General features: G+C 38.9%; 1 protein-coding gene and 1 pseudogene across 1 annotated transcript in view; one reads left to right on the forward strand and one right to left on the reverse strand.

The window, feature by feature from the left end:
• Positions 1 to 711: 711 nt before the first annotated feature.
• LOC139449376 (neutral amino acid uniporter 4-like) overlaps positions 712 to 17,095 on the forward strand; it is a 61,576-nt gene continuing 45,192 nt past the window's right edge. The window contains exon 1 of the mRNA XM_071230733.1: positions 712 to 811. The gene's annotated coding sequence lies outside the window, so the exon portion shown is untranslated. The remainder of the gene's footprint in view (positions 812 to 17,095) is intronic.
• On the reverse strand, positions 2,166 to 3,544 carry LOC139450986 (uncharacterized; annotated as a pseudogene).

Raw genomic sequence — 17,095 nt, forward strand, 5'->3', positions numbered from 1 at the left:
CTAGATTTGCCAAATATTATAGACTTGCATGGGCTGTCTTGGATATATTTGTTTCAGGGTCTCTTTGACAGAGAAGTGTCGATTGCGGTCCATTGTTTATAAGACAACTGAAAGACTTTAGGATAAATGCTACTGAGGAAATTAGTTCTAAATGTTGTGAAACTTGTTGAGAAATGACTGTTGTGATTATATGTGAATCTACGAGTCTTACGTGAAAGAAACGTGTAATCACAATGGTAACTGGTAGTCTTGAAATCGTTATCTGATCAGCTGTTATGTTGGTATTTTCTTTTCTTTTTTTTCACAGGTTAGGTTATTTGTGTATGAGTAAGCCAGATATCTACTTACTGATAACTCGTGTATATGGGACGGTGAATTTGTACGTGTGTGTCTCCTTGTGTATGACCAGATGAAAGGTATAATATGTCCTTTCTAACGAATTCAAGGTGTTCATTATAGAGAGAAACAATATTTTCCTGATACCGTGAGATTCCCAATGATTCAAATATATATTTCTTACAATCATATTACAAATATTTACGTTATAAAACAATCAAAATAAGTATTGTTAATCCAGTCATTGCGCAAAGCCAGCGACATTTGCACGATTCGAACTTGCACAACACATGTATCAACTTGAAACCGCTATCATCTAAATATTAGAGTGACCTCCCCTTGTTGAGTAAGACGTAAGTCACATGACTTGTAAATGGCAACTTTCAGAAGGCCTCCGACGACACTTGCAGGGGATACTTTCCGATAGAAGATATATGAAAAGAGTTTGACATATCAGGCTTTGTCCCAATTGAAGGTAAAGAGAAAGCCCACAATCCATTATTTACCTGATTTGTTTTATGGTTTCGTTGGAATTAGTATCTCTCTGTAATCATTCTACCCAAGTTTTTGTGTCACCTGGTGGGGTTTGTTTGTACTGTCAGACAATGTCCTGTTAACTGTAACTTTCTAGAAACTGTCCCACTCGGTATGAATTATTTTTGAGAACTTATATCAAGATCGATTATTGATTTAGGCATCAATGATCGATTAATCATCTCTCCTTACCCTTCACACATTTTGAAAATAACTCCATACAAAATAGCCCACCCCTAAGCAGCTAAGAGTAAGACATAAGCAGTGATAAGTGGCAAAACCCCACCATTTGTGGCCCAGTTTCGTCTGATCGTTGTAGCTTTTGTCCTTTGCATCACTGAGACATTACTGCAATGTTTATATGAAAGGACATTCATCCCCACTTTGAGTGACTTATATACATGATAAATTTGATTTGACAAAGTGGTAATTTAACAACTTGAATTATCATGATTATGTTAGCTGGGGCTGCCAGTTTTCCACATATTCCAGGTGAGTGCCTGTCTTTAATTATATGATCCTTTAACTACAGTAAACTACGGTTATAATGAACATGCTTATAATGAACTGACGGATATAACAAACTTACTTTTTTGGTCCCGACTATTTCCTCTAGGTATGATGTATACCCTGGTTTCTCCATTTTTCGACGGTGTAAGAGAATAATGTCATCGATTGCGGACTAATCAAAACCAAAACGTATCCTTTCATAATCCATTAATCAAGTGTTTAAAACAGCTTCCTTTGATTTGTTTATATATATTTTCGATGTTTCTCTCCGCCGGTGCAGCGATCGATAATGGCCGACCTATATTTGTGTACACACATGTGACATCACCATTTTTTGACAACGTGTTACGCACGAAAAGTTGGTATTGTCGAGTAATGTATGGAAATATTTACTCACCATAAATCGGGAATGCAGACACTGAGTGTTTGTCTTCATATGAATACTTGTAGCCCTTCAAAATCAACTAAACTTTGCAAATAACAACGTATATACAGTCTGAACACCATCTAGGCTTTATTCCTCATGTGATGTTGGCTGACAGTGGGGACAAAAGAATTCGCCATGTCTTCGTACAAATCGTACATGCGTGCAGAACTTCAAGTGCACCAAATGTCCACATGTAGGTCTCGTGCACTGAGCCCAATTCACAAAAGTTACATTTGTGCATTGCCTAAGTTCATCCGGCGTGAATTTGTCACAAACACAACACGTTTCACCATCTCCACTGTCGTCACTGTCGGAGGATTGTGAATCTTCAGTTATCACTGGCACTTGTCTAGGTGTTCTAGCCTTTCTTTTCCCCTTTCCTTTCGATCCATTTCCTTTTCCTTTGCGCTGTGCTTTCCTTTTCAGTTGTTATTTGATGACTGTTGATTGAAGTGGGCTTTATTTTCTTTTGTGCTTCCTGATGTTCAATAAGTTTGTAAGTAAACTCATCTTCAGTAATGGGCTTCCCTCCAACGATTTTACTCATGTTTTTTCTGACTTTGGCTGTCTGGACATTCTCTAGAACCTCACCCCCTCTCTTCCCTAAGAAATCACGGGCTTGTGACAAATCTCCTGCTACTTCACAGAGTGTCTGCTGCTTGAATGTCATGGCTGGTGCTACTGCCTCATCTGTCACAACGTCTTTGTTATATGGAAAGATGCCAGATCGTCTGAATGAAGACAACATGTTGTTTGGTGTTAATGTGCAGGCCAAAACTTTGCAGGCAATCTTGCAAACATCGTATCTGGTGATAGCTTTGCCTCCTGACTCTCGCAGATGTCTGTGGCATGCAGCTGTCCATCCAGCTTTGACAGGTCCATAGCACCCAATGTCGAGCGGTTGCAGCAGGTGGCTTGTATGAGGTGGCAACACAAATAGGACTATGTTGTGCTCTTTCGCCCACTGGATGAGTCCCAGTGAAACATGGCTTCTGTGTCCATCATACAGAACAAGCAAAGGAGAATCAGCACTGTCACTTTTAGCATACTTCGCAAAGTGAGTCTTCATGTAACTATTGAAGATATCAGTGTTGGACCATCCAGTCTCTGAAACAGTTCCATCAGCACCTGGTATAGCTCCTGCCATCAAATCTTCTCTCATCCGTTGGCCAGGAAAAATGAAGAATGGTGGGATCGAACTGCCAGTCGCACTCACGGCACCAATCAAAGTTACTGTTTTGGACTTTCCAGTGGTTATTGCCTGGGGTTTACACTTCGACGATGATACTATATTTTAGGAGGTGTGATATCGGTCTGTAAACCTTTCTCATCAATGTTGAAGATGTCTTGAGGTCTGTCTTGGAAACTGTGCTTTTTCATAATCTTGTCTAGCTCGATAAAATAGCTATCAACTGACTGCCGAGTAGCACATCTAGCTCTGGCGTATTCCAGTTTCCTGGGCTTCTGCACACGAATATCAGGCCAACGTGAAAGAAAATTATACAGCCAACGTAAACTGAGAGGCGTGATTCTGTCCCTGTGTCCTAGATGGTGAGCATAATCAGTTGCCAAATTGATTGTTTCATGTCTGGTATAGCCGTACCCAATCTCACTCATGACTTTAATGTGATCAACAAGCAGGGACTCCTCCTCTTGTGTGAACATAGTGGTTTTGCCAGATTTAACGACATCAATATGGATTCTGCCTCTCACACGATCTTTCAAGGTAGTAATAGGAACCCCCCACCGTACTGCAGCTTGCTGAACAGGGACATTCTCCTCCAAAACTGTCACATATGAGTTGTGTAAGTCTTCCTGTGTATAAGACGACCTATATGACCCTCGAGCTGAAGGAAGTGGCTGCAAGTAATTAAACCCATTTATTGTACACAATATTTACTGTTTTTTGTTGCTATATCTTGCTATGTGACTCTTTTCAATTACAAAGAACACTGGTCGCGTAAAAGTAAATCTAACTGATGTAGGAAGTCAACAACGTACTGTTAAGTTCAGTAAGGATGGCCCAGTCAAGCTTCCGTACTTTTTTTAGCGGCCTGAGCGTGACGTCATTAGAAAGTGTGTATTTACTGAGGCCATTGACAAGTGCTAGCAGACGATTGACTTTGGTGGGATTTTGACCGACTGACTTGATGAAATCTGACATTAAAAGTGAAGACTTTTTGGGAATAAGTAATCTTGGCTTTATATGCTGTGTGGTGTGTATTTTTTGTTTAACTTACCTTACGAATCTCCATTATCGGCAAAATTTTGTTTGCGAGATGTGGGGGTCGGGTTGTTGTTTTACAACTCCCTGTGACCTCTGACCTCGCACGTGTTCTCGGAAAATAACGCGATAACATCGGCCGTCGAAAAATGGAGAACGTCGAATAATGGAGACGGGACGATATATATGCTTATAACGAACTACGGTTATAACGAACTAAAATTAGTGCTCCCTTTGAGTTCGTTATAACCATAGTTTACTGTATCTCTACTGGCTAGTGAGCAGTTAATGAGGAGGACAAAGTACCGCCAACTCCCTGTTACAGCGTGCACATGATCGCATCTTGTTTTACTTTTGCTCGTTTTTTTGCAAGAGAGAAATTTTTATCCAAAAATGATGAACAAAACTGACTCTTGTGAGGAAATATTACAATATGCACCATATAATCATCTTGCTCAAATACAACTTTAGAAAAGACCTGATTGAGCTGCTTTTCCAAGAATGCATAACCCTGAATATATCATGAAATCTGTAGAACATATAACATAGTGTTAAGGATAAGCACTCATACTTGACTGTAGTTTGCAGACAACAAATTGATAAAAGCATTTCTTATTAATTGTAATGAATACAAAAATTGAGTGTGACACCAGAGAAAATGTAATTTGTATACCTGAAATGGGGCGCATGATCACATGGCACATGCTGTTTAGACGATGGTCGATGTGGAACTTCTATTTCCACTGTCTTCATTCCCGATCACCGGAGAAATCTATTGAAACTTATTTTTTCACGGACAGAAATACATGTATGTGGTCATAGTTTAACAAAAACCAAAGTTATTGATACAGTCAACTTTACATGGAATATTTCTGAAATAACATGAAAAAATGGCAATGACCAGTACCACAACACATACCCATCTACCACACATTTCATGCTGGGTTGTTTGGCTTTGAAATGAAACTAATCATTGATAAAATTGATTATTTGGAACAACAGTAGTCATTAGTAAATATAGTATGAGTGTGTCAGAAGATATCCTCTGACATGACCCCATGGCTAGGTCAGTGTATGAAGTATTAGATGTGACATAGTGATAACACAAATACACAGCGACAGTGGCTCTGTTGGATACAAGTCACTCCGATAACAGCGTGTAGACCAGGATGAAAATGATCCCAGACTTTGGAATGTAGACATCATTCCTTCAAGGATGAACAGATTTTCGAGTCCCTATTCTCCTGATCATGTTGATCAGTGTATCAAATATAAAACAATTGCCCTGCTGCCAACAGGACCCCCAGACCTTAGATGCTTCAGTCGCAATTCGCTGTGCAGAGTTGCATCCCTTGGGCACGCCAGAAACCTATGATTGTGGGTTCGAATCCCGATTGTGTTTCTAGATTTGTCAGCACCATACCTGTGCTTGTGGCTTTCACTGAAGTGGTAAACGTCTGAGACCTGCATCACTTCGGACTTTCCTCCCACATTAAGCTGACACGCCGTGCTATAACTGGAATACTGTTAATGGGCTTGGTACAATGTGTGAAGCCCATTTCTGGTGTCCCCGCTGTGATATTGCCCGAATATTGCTATACCGGTAAGCTATGTAAAGCCATACTCACTCACTCACTGGAATACTGAAAAAAGTGGCCTCCATAAAATTCACCTTGTCCAAAGTCTTTATAAACAAAACTCTACATGCATCTGGTCAGAAGTACTCTACTGATTTAGCATATTTACCACTTATCATACTAATGAATTCCACATGAATTGATTGAATTTTCAACAAAATTTAAAGCATTGTTGTCACAACATCAGCAGCAGTTTGCAAATACATACAAAATGCAAATTTTTATGGATTTTATTAGAATTGTTACACCTTGTTAAGAGTACTATAGATGTCATATTCATTTATGATGTGCATTAGTTACTATTAGCATGATGAGCTAAAAATTATTCAATCAATATTATATGTATGTATCATGATGTCAAAATTAATTCCTCCACTATCTTCTATTTATTATTGGTGGGGTAGCCTAGTGGTTAAAGAATTCACTCGTCATGCTGAAGACCCAGGTTCGATTCACCACATGTGTGAAGTCCATTTCTAGTGTCCTCCGCCGTGATATTCCTTGAATATTGCTAAAAGCAGTGTAAAACAATACTCACTCGCTCACACTTTATCAACATGATCAAAGCATAGTAAATGTTGAAAAGTGTAGATGTAGAATGTTACCACTATTACAAAGAAAGACCCGTGAAGATCCGGGTAAGAATAGGTCTTCAGCAACCCATGCTTGGTAAAAGGCCCTTATGCTTTTCATACAAGGCGACTAATGGGATCGTGTGGTCTGAGGCTCGCTGACTTGTTTGATGCATGTCATCGTATCCCAATTGCATGGACCGATGCTCATGATGTTAATCACTGGATTGTCTGGTCTAGATTTGATTGTTTACAGACTGCCGTCATATTAGCTGGAATATTGCTGAGTGTGGTGTTAAACAACAAACAAAACAAAGAAATCAACATTTGTGATGATAATGTACAGAAAAAACAAGAAACTAACCTAGACTGTTCATACATGTCTCAGCAGTCATTTTAGTATTTTTGTAATGAGAGACTGAGCACATGAAATTGTTTTTTACGTTTGTACTGTTTTCACAAGACTATCCTTGAAATGATGTAATCACTGTGGACTACTCCGCATCCCTTGGGAAACCCCTGGGAAATCTTTAGCGCGAAAAAATACAGAAACATTGTTTCTGATCATTTAGACACATGAACACGTTTTTGCATTCACTGGAGAAAGTCAGTGATTAACCAATAACTGCATGTCTGTTATTCAATATCCTCTACAGCCCATCCCAGTGAGCAAATTGAAGCACGCACAATCTATCCCTGCATAGACTACCGATGACGGCAGGATTTTACAGCTGTCTAATTTACTTCAGTATCTATTCAACATCTCTTCATGGTCAGCCAATTAATCAATGATGACTGACACTTATCATGATAATCACCACTTTGGAAATCTCTCCCATCATCATGATCATATTGATTGTGTCAGCCATTTTGATGTCCTGTACATTTTCACATGTTTAGGGAATTCCAATGTATTGGCAGTCACTGACCTACTGAGATGGTTGTTAATTTCTCATCTGAAGATGATATTAGTTGTAAATGTCTATTTGTTTTACCTCTAAATGTCTCTCAGGGAAGAAACTGTTTGTTGTAACATTTTTGGAATACAAAAGTTGTTACCATGGTTACTATAGAGCAATTTGAGAATACATTCACTTGTGTCATCTTGTTTTGGGGAACTATGTTTTTCTGCGATACAGTTAGTTAGCATGGTTAGGGCTGCAACGATACAGGAATGTCACGATACGATATGCATCTCGATATTCTGGTCACGATGCGATATGTATCTCGATACGCAGTGATACAAAAACAAGACTTAAAGCATGTCAAGATTGAACCTTTCATGATTTAGGAACAGTCAAGATTATTTTATAATAACAAGACTACTGAAGTTGTTAAGCTTCAAAGTGGAACTTTCTCTAACTTTCCTTCAAAACAATTCAAAGTTCAAACACCAGAAAATAATTAATGTACTTCACCAGTGATACAACTTCAAAGAATTTGTATGCAATGGTCGAAGAAATTGTATCTGAAATTATTATTTTATCAGGAATAATATATTTTAATATCGTGTTACTTTGGTTGCAGCTTTTACTCTATATGTATTTAAAATTATAAAAACCACAAGCGTAGCATTTTGGTACTGGTGATTGCTGTTGCGGGATATTTTTACGTATGGAACAATTTGACCAGTCACCATAGGGACTTCCCAGCGACAGGTATTTCGATTGCGAAAATGTTATGTTGAAATATATTTGCCAAATTGCCACAAATATGACTTTAACAAGTCAAGGTATGTCATTTTTAATATATGTATCCATTCTTTAGCAACTAAAGTTCGTTTCAATGCGTCAAAAGCGGTAATCTGACCGTGGTTGCTGTATCTCTTCACACACGATTTCACCAAACTTTATCACATGTTAATGAAAACAATATTAAATAAAATTTTGAATAAAATTAATAAAACATATTACAAACACATGTCCAGATATACAATGAACACGTTTTAATAACAAGATAGTTTAATGATGGTATTGAATTGCGTACGTCATTTCGTTTTTGCTGATTGGTATTTCCGGTGTTATGTGCTTGCGATGATCAGCTGATAATGTTTTTTGAGATGGGGAAAAAACATCTGTCAGTGTAAAACCTGAGCTTATAAAAAATGTAAGTACATTTTTGGGAGCCATGTGTTACCGCTTGCTATAACCAAATTAGTGGTTTATTGAAAGGCACAATAGTGAGGAAAGGCTGTACTTGAAATTTGCGCTCTGTATCGTGGCGTGTCGATAAGTGGGCCCACGTTTATCGTATATCGTACAGTGGGTCAAGTATCGCGATGCATCGGAATATCGGTGTATCGTTTCACCCTTACAGTTTGTACAAGTTAAAAGAATCGACGTTCACTTTGAGTTCATTGGAGTATGAACCGTGATTGACTGAGGGATGACATTGTATTCAATGAAGGTTCCTTTTCCAATGAACTTGCACAAAGTGAAAGTCATTTCTTAAAGAAATCTATTTCATTATCAATTGAAGACAATAAATTGTGGGTTTAACACCCTTGACATTGACCCAAACTTGTCAGTGGTACAGAGGACCAACACTCCAAAAGACCCACTGGTCCTGTTGGATCTCTGCTAGACATAATCATAATGATAATGGTGCTTATGGTTTAGGCATGATATATATCTCTGATTTTAAAAGTCATACAAACTTAGGTTAGTTTGTGCGTCCCCAAAATAACACTGGACCACCATTTATTTAATTTTACTGATCCTTTAGAAAATATGCTAGACTCGGTCCAGCGGGCCAGTGTTAGTGTCGCGCACTGTTTGAGTTCTTTTTGGCATGAATGAAGTATGATATTTGACCAGATCTCTTAGTTCATATAAACATTTCATGTACACATTCGTATAACTGTTTGAGCTGTTACCCGTAGCCTGGTGGTTAAAGAATTTGTTTGTCCTAGTGAAGGCTGAGGTTGGATTCTCAACATGGCTACAATGTGTGAAACGCTGCCGATTTCCTTCTGTTCTCGGGGTAGTATTACTGGATTACAGCCGAATGCTTAACCGAAGTCACTCACTCACACAGTTGTCACATAACATGCTGACATGTTGTTAACGTCGCTGACAGGCATTAAGAAGTTGGAACTATTCAAAGACATGACACTTTTATGGATAACCTCTTTATTGTTCGTAGCAATTTATTGCAAATGTATTGCAATAATGATTCATGTATTGCAATACGTACCACAATATATTTCCATCATTACATGTCTTCTTACACGTGAAGATCCTGGGTAGAATAGGTCTGCAGCAACCCATGTTTGTCGTAAGTGGCGACTAACGGGATCGGGTGGTCAGGCTTGCTGACTTGGTTGATGCCTGTCATCGCATCCCAACAGAGTGAATCGATGCTCATGACATCAATTACTGGATTGTCTGGTCCAGACTCGATTATTTACAGACCACCGTCATATGGCTGGAATATTGCTGAGTGTGGCATTAAATAACAAACAAACAAACAAACATGTCTTCTTTCTTCTGTTATGTGTTATGAATCTGAAATGGACCCACGCCTCAGGCTTTGACTGCACATTTTTGACAACTGCAAAGTGATCCGCCAGTTTGTTTGATGTTGTTATGGTCACAACGCATACATAATAGACATATTATATATGGGAAGCTGGTCATGAATAGGTTTGCTTCCTTGATCACTGGTATCAGTTGCTAATTTCTGAATTTCATGATTTTAATTTGACTTATCAGTTTTATTTGTCTGTTTTTTGTTTACTGCACTCAACCATATTCCAGCTATGTGACGGCGGTCTGTTAATAATTGAGTCTGGACCAGACAATCCAGTGATTGACATCATGAGCATTGATCTATGCAATTGCGATACGATGACATGAATCTGACCACCCGATCCCATAGTCTCGACTTTAAGACAAGCATGGGTTGCTGAAAACCAATTCTAACCTGGATCTTTACGGGTCTCAGTTGTGGAAACTTTGTCAACAGGATTATAATGTGCATGATTTTGAAAAACGCAATATTATATGCTGGTCCTCTCCAAATGTACTGTGATGCATATTCATTAGCATGATGGGTGTTTCAAATGGTATCCCGATATACCTCTGATGATGATGATAATGGTGGGTCAGTTCACTTTTGATCCCACTAGTCGCCCCTTACAACAAGCGTAGTCGCCCCTTACAACAAGCGTAGTCGCCCCTTACAACAAGCACAGTCGCCCCTTACAACAAGCACAGTCGCCCCTTACAACAAGCACAGTCGCCCCTTACAACAAGCACAGTCGCCCCTTACAACAAGCGTAGTCGCCCCTTACAACAAGCACAGTCGCCCCTTACAACAAGCGTAGTCGCCCCTTACAACAAACATAGTCGCCCCTTACAACAAGCGTAGTCGCCCCTTACAACAAGCATAGTCGCCCCTTACAACAAACATAGTCACCCCTTACAACAAGCGTAGTCGCCCCTTACAACAAGCATAGTCGCCCCTTACAACAAGCGTAGTCGCCCCTTACAACAAGCATAGTCGCCCCTTACAACAAGCATAGTCGCCCCTTACAACAAGCATAGTCGCCCCTTACAACAAACATAGTCGCCCCTTACAACAAGCATAGTCGCCCCTTACAACAAGCATAGTCGCCCCTTACAACAAACATAGTCGCCCCTTACAACAAGCATAGTCGCCCCTTACAACAAACATAGTCGCCCCTTACAACAAACATAGTCGCCCCTTACAACAAACATAGTCGCCCCTTACAACAAGCATAGTCGCCCCTTACAACAAACATAGTCGCCCTTTACAACAAGCATAGTTGCCTCTTACAACAAGTATAGTTGCCTCTTACAACAAGTATAGTTGCCTCCTACAACAAGCATAGTCGCCCCTTACAACAAGCATAATCTCCCCTTACAACAAGCATAGTCGCTCCTTACAACAAACATAGTTGCCTCTTACAACAAGTATAGTTGCCTCCTATAATAAGTATAGTCTCCCCTCACAACAAGCATAGTTGCCTCTTACAATAAGCATACGTCTAAGGCTGTGCAGAGTTGTGTCCCTTTCGGCACGCCAGAAACCTATGATTGTGGGTTTGAATCCCCTTTCGCCCTTATTATGTTTCTAGGTTTTGTCAGCACCACCCCCGTGCTCATGGGTTTTACTGAAGTGCTAAACGTCTGATGCCTGCATCAATTCGGGCTTTCCTCCCACATTAAGCTGACTTATTGGATATAACTGGAATAATGTTAAAAGTGGTGGTAAACCCAACTCACTACAACAAGCATGGTCGCCTCCTACAAGCATGGTCACCTCCTACAAGCATGGTCGCCTCTTACGACAAGCATAGTTGCCTCTTACGACAAGCATAGTCGCCTCTTACAAGCATGGTCGCAAGACCTATTCTAACCCAGGTCTTCACGGGTCAGTACACTTATAGCCTGTATACCTGTCAACACATCGCCAGCTGTTTTCGATTACAGGTAAACAGAGGGTAGATGCATCATTAGCAATTCAGCAGGTTGGGATATTTATCAGAATGGTGGAATGTTATCTTTGGCATTACCATGATTACCATAATCAGTATTAAAACATTTTCATTTACCCCAGTGTAATCATGCTAATAACTTTCAGGTCGGCATGTTAGGCTCATCTGTAGACACTGCACAATAATAAACATTGAAAGTTATCATGGATATGGTTGCATGCATTATGTAACCATGGTTACAGATAAAAATGGATGTGGCAGTGTACACAGTTTATATTTACTGTTGATGTGGCCGAGGTGCTGAGTCTTCACAAAAACAATTCAGTGTTTGAAATTATGCATGAAGGTCACATGACCCTTTGATGTTGTAACTGTTAAAAGCCTGATGTTTGAAGACAGTAAGAGACATAGGCGGTTCTGCACAGATGCTTTCCTCGGTTAAACATGGTTGCCATGGACTAGGTGATGTATGGACTGTATCTAGAAAACTATATTTGTCAACCAAGTCACTGTGGAATTGTCAGAGTGCTGTCGCATAAAGATTTTTTTATAATATTAAAGTGATATACAGTCAGGTTCCGGTAATCCGACATGGTTGGTTGCTTATGATTGTCAGATTAACGAGTATGTCGGATAAACAAAATTAAGTAGTATCAACTTTCGTCATAAAAAATCGGACAACTACATGATAGATAACGATACAAACACGTAATAAAAAAAGTAAAATGAAAAATGAAATATTCATATTGTTATGTTACATTAATTTCGAAAAATGTTTTCTAATCATGCAACCTCTAAAGCTTAACACAAAACAACTATTACGGACGGTATGACTGATTCAAAATACTTTAAAAAAGCATGGTCTGGAATGAAACTGGTACCACAAAGCTCAAGAAAGCTGCTTTCTTAGTGGCTAATGTTTGTATCTACAATAGTTATTGTATTAGCAGCCTCTTGGTTTTAAAGACCTATAGAATTTGCAGAAATAAAAAAAAACAGTTGGCATTGTGACAGCTGTTTGGTGAAGTAACGTGCTAGCTGCCATGCACTTCACACCCTTACCAACACAATCCTATCTATGCAGGGGCATGGATGGATAACTTTGTCTTGTTGTATCACTGCTATTGTGGAGGAGGAAGAGGCGTTTGCAGAGATGGCTGTCGGTCACTGGTCATAGACCGATAACATTTCAACTATTTGAACATGTTGAATAGTCCGACTTTTGACCTATAGAAGTGCTTAGTGTAGCAGGGTAATTTGTTACCTTTATTTTATTATTGTTATTTACATCATTATTCATACATCATCATAATCATCATCGTCTATATGTTCATTCTTTGTCTTGTCTACAGTTGCATGTCAGTAAATAACTCTTAAAACTACTTAACGCCCTTTTCATTCTCTGGGTGAATCTCACCAGATCTCCCCCTTCAACCTTCTGCCCATCTTAAGACATTTTTTCCTTCCCTAAGCCTATTTATTTCTTGCGTTAAGCACCTCTTTTGATGCTTAATGCAATCTATCTTCTAATTGGCCACCCTGGTCCTCTACAGGTATCTTCCTGAGCTGGATCAAATGCACCACCCCGGCTACAAATTTCGTGCCCCACGTGGGGCTGAGCATGTTCATATTAAATTTGAGCAAAATAAGTCTCAGTACCCTACGATGCGGCCCGGGACGTGCCTTCTGTTGATGGGGAAGTATGTAGCAGGGCGTGGAGTCATCCCACAGATGACATCCTTACCTTGTCAGCTTGCTGGCGGGGTTAACCTCTTTGGTCATGTGGACAAGGCGTCCGACCTCTGATCAGAAGGTTCATGATTCGGATCTCCTCATGGGACTCGGAAATTTTATGGCCGCTACATAAGCAAGGTGCCACGTTTCATAATTTCATAATTAACAAGTGAACAGTAAGGGTTAGTCCTACTTACGGTATCAACTTAATAAAACAATGCACAGCCATCAAAAATCATACCGTATTCGACGTAATAAGCGCCCAGGGCGCTCTCAAAATTAGAAATAGGGGGCTCTTATTAGAATATAATTTTGGTGAAAGAGTCGAAAGATCGTAAATGATACAGCCTGAAATGATACACAAGTAAAAGTCTGTGCGTATTATACACGAGAGATATGTTTTTCCAGAATTTAATTGCCTGTAATTAAGGGTGCATATAACACACGAGTGCGTATTATACACGAATAAATGTACACGAATTGTGTACATTGATCAGTCGGAAGGGTGCTGATTGGGATTGTTCACTAGTCAATATATTGGAAAATATCGCCGTGGGCGCTTATTGGAGCGGGGCGCTTATTACGTTGAATACGGTAATTGAAATTCTGAGCAGCACATGTCTTTGCATCATACTTTCTGTATCAAAGGGAAATATTGTCAGGAGCTATAGTTACTTAGTCAAGCACTTTTCTTATCCCGACGTTTGTATATATATTCATCCAATCATGAATTGTATTGCATTGATTTGTCCTATTACCTTTCACACCAATGCATCAGTAAGTCATGTGACTGGCACCAGATCGGCCTAAGTTTTAACTCAGATGAATTTATGAGCCTGGGGTGCAACCTGATTTTGTTTGGTGCAACTAGGTTTTCATGTCAACATGCACCTGGTGCAAGTAAGATCAAGTTCCTTAAATTGAGCCCTGTTCAGTCATTTTGATAAATGTCAGAATCCATTTTCAGCATATGAAACGAATGCCTTGATCTTATTTCTGCGAAGCAGATGTTTATACAAATTGTTTATGTCACATGAACCGAAACAATGTATTTTATATTATTTGGTCATTTTTTTAATTATCTCTCCTCAATAATCATTTTGACAGAAGTCTTGTTGTATTTTTTCTTTGATAGACATTTATACATAGCTGTTGTTAACTAGTATTTTCATTTCCTTATTTACTTATTATTTTAAGTATCCAAGTTTCAACAGTGTTGGGAGATGATAAGCTTTCTGATGTAACCATACCTAAACCATGGCTATGAACATCAGTATTCTTCTTCCCTGAAACAGCTTGGGACACTGACTTGTGTACGGTACCAATTTGTTAGTCTCTGTTTATGTTTCATTAACAACTTTCGATCAGTTGCAAAGATAACACAAGATAAAATAACAAACAATTTCTGTATTTTCAGTATTATTTGCATATGTTATTTGCATGGTGTCCTTTTGTGAAGGACCTCCCAGATGTTGGGCAGTCACATGCTTACCGGGAATACATGTAGGTTGATATTGTGGATTATACCTGGATCATGGCAGAGCAGGGAGTAACGGTAAGAGATGGATTGGTCAGAACTTTAGGTTAAATCCTCTTGTCCATCCATTACATATTCCAGGAGATTTGTGACGGGCTGGAGGATAATGCTGGGTTTCACATCGGTTCATATTCTGGAAGGATATTGACTGATAGTTGTGAAATTCTTTTTCAAGATTGGTAATCATGTTGACATGATAGAGCAGCGGCCTATCAAAATGGAATAAATTCATCAAAATGTATCTTGAATGTCCAAATGCCATCTTAAGGAAATATGAGATTCCAAAATTACAAAATCCAATGGTTGATATAATACATGTATCTTTTTTTTTTCAAATGGAGTAACACATATCTGAAGCTGTCAATAACATCAATTATAGCTAAAATGGATAGAATTATCATTATATCGCCCGCATGTTATCAGAAATCGGGGGGGTCACTGTAACTTGATAATGCCCTCATATTGCTTGATGACGGGCCATTATCACGCGGGTTGTTAGGTGACGTCATATGGTAGGGATAGTGACGTCAAATTTAATAGTGGTCATCTGGTTTGTTCTGTGACGTTTCCATATTTGTAAAAGTGGGTTACCATCAGTGACATTCATGTTGATTTCAGTAAATGTTTCAAAACCGATATTGTTCTTTCTTTTTATTTCAGAACAAATTCCATCCATTTCAGCTATAATAACGGTAACGTAATGATAATGCCCTGACAAATAGCGTTACCCTTATAATAACCAGTTACCATGGCAACTGAAAATTGGTGTGTCTTTCCCTTGACAATGTTCGTTGGAATTATTTTGGTTTGAAATTCATGAAAATGCAAAAAGCACATCTAAAACATATTTATTTCTTCCTGTTTTTGTATTCTAAACTTGAAGTGAGGATGAAGGGCATTGGCGAAACCGCACTATCAGTGGTTCGAGAAGGGAGCTAACTCCGTTTGCCTAATCGAAAGTTCAAGGTGGGCCCACATTCGAAACTAAACGCACTTGTTGTTGAGAATATGTACAACGTAAACAAACCCGCATTACGAACTGCTATTTTGTCTATTTAAAATAAGTATTATGACTTATTATTGGATTAGAATGTACAAATGCGATGACAATACAGCAGAACTCACTTCTACGAACATCGTCAAACTAGGTCGTGGGGTCATTAATATTCATAAGTTATTCCTCTTATGGAACAAGTTCTGGGAAGAGTGTGAGGCTTGTATCATGACTATCATGTCCAAGATCAATTCAAGTGTAGACATATTTCCCGAGGCAAACTTATAATTAGATTGATGTGTTATACTGGAAAAAGTAGAATGAGTGGTATTGCCTCTGTAAATTTAATTTGAAGCAGATCTAAGTTTCTTGCTTTGTAACTATTTTTGCAAAAAATTAGTGTGGTCAGCTATGATGACGTTATTCAAACTTCAAAGACTTTGTGTGCATATTTCCCATCAATATTACAAAATGAGAATAATATATAATGTCACATACCCATGCAAAGAAATGACAAATGTGAGCCCACTAGCCTAAATGACTCAGTCAACCCAATGAAGCCCAGCGATTTACAAATGTGATTATCAGAACTAATTAAACAACCTAACGAAGCTAGGCGATATACACACTTGTTTTGATCACCATATATGACGGGAAAAATGTGGGCCCACATTTTAGAAAATGGTTAACAGCACTTAACCAATCTAAGAAGATGTACGGATGGAAACATAAATATAATGCATTCAAACATTTAATTTAGAATATGTTTTACCTTAGTGATAAGCTGGGCATTTAATTGCTGGACCATTGACTGACGCCATTTCTCGCAAATACGAAAACAACGGAGATAGCTCCTGTTTGAAATTAGAGTGACCTCCCTTTACCAAGATGAACCACAAGCTCCTTCCCAGCACGTGACACCTTCGTTACACTCTCGGTAACAAAGTATAGAGAGCTCCGCGAACGGGCTATTGCTGTGAGGAGCTTGAGATGAACCACTGATAATGCGGTTTCGCCAGGGCATTTATTAAGTCTCTTAATGACCAATATGTACTCAGTGTCAATTCTATTAAATAGTGTTACCCCTTCAACATAATTATTATGATTTCTTAAATTTCAAGATTTCTTG

Source organism: Haliotis cracherodii, unplaced genomic scaffold (assembly GCF_022045235.1).
Source record: "Haliotis cracherodii isolate W230 unplaced genomic scaffold, xgHalCrac1.p SCAF_8, whole genome shotgun sequence".
NCBI classification, from domain to species: Eukaryota; Metazoa; Mollusca; class Gastropoda; order Lepetellida; family Haliotidae; genus Haliotis; species Haliotis cracherodii.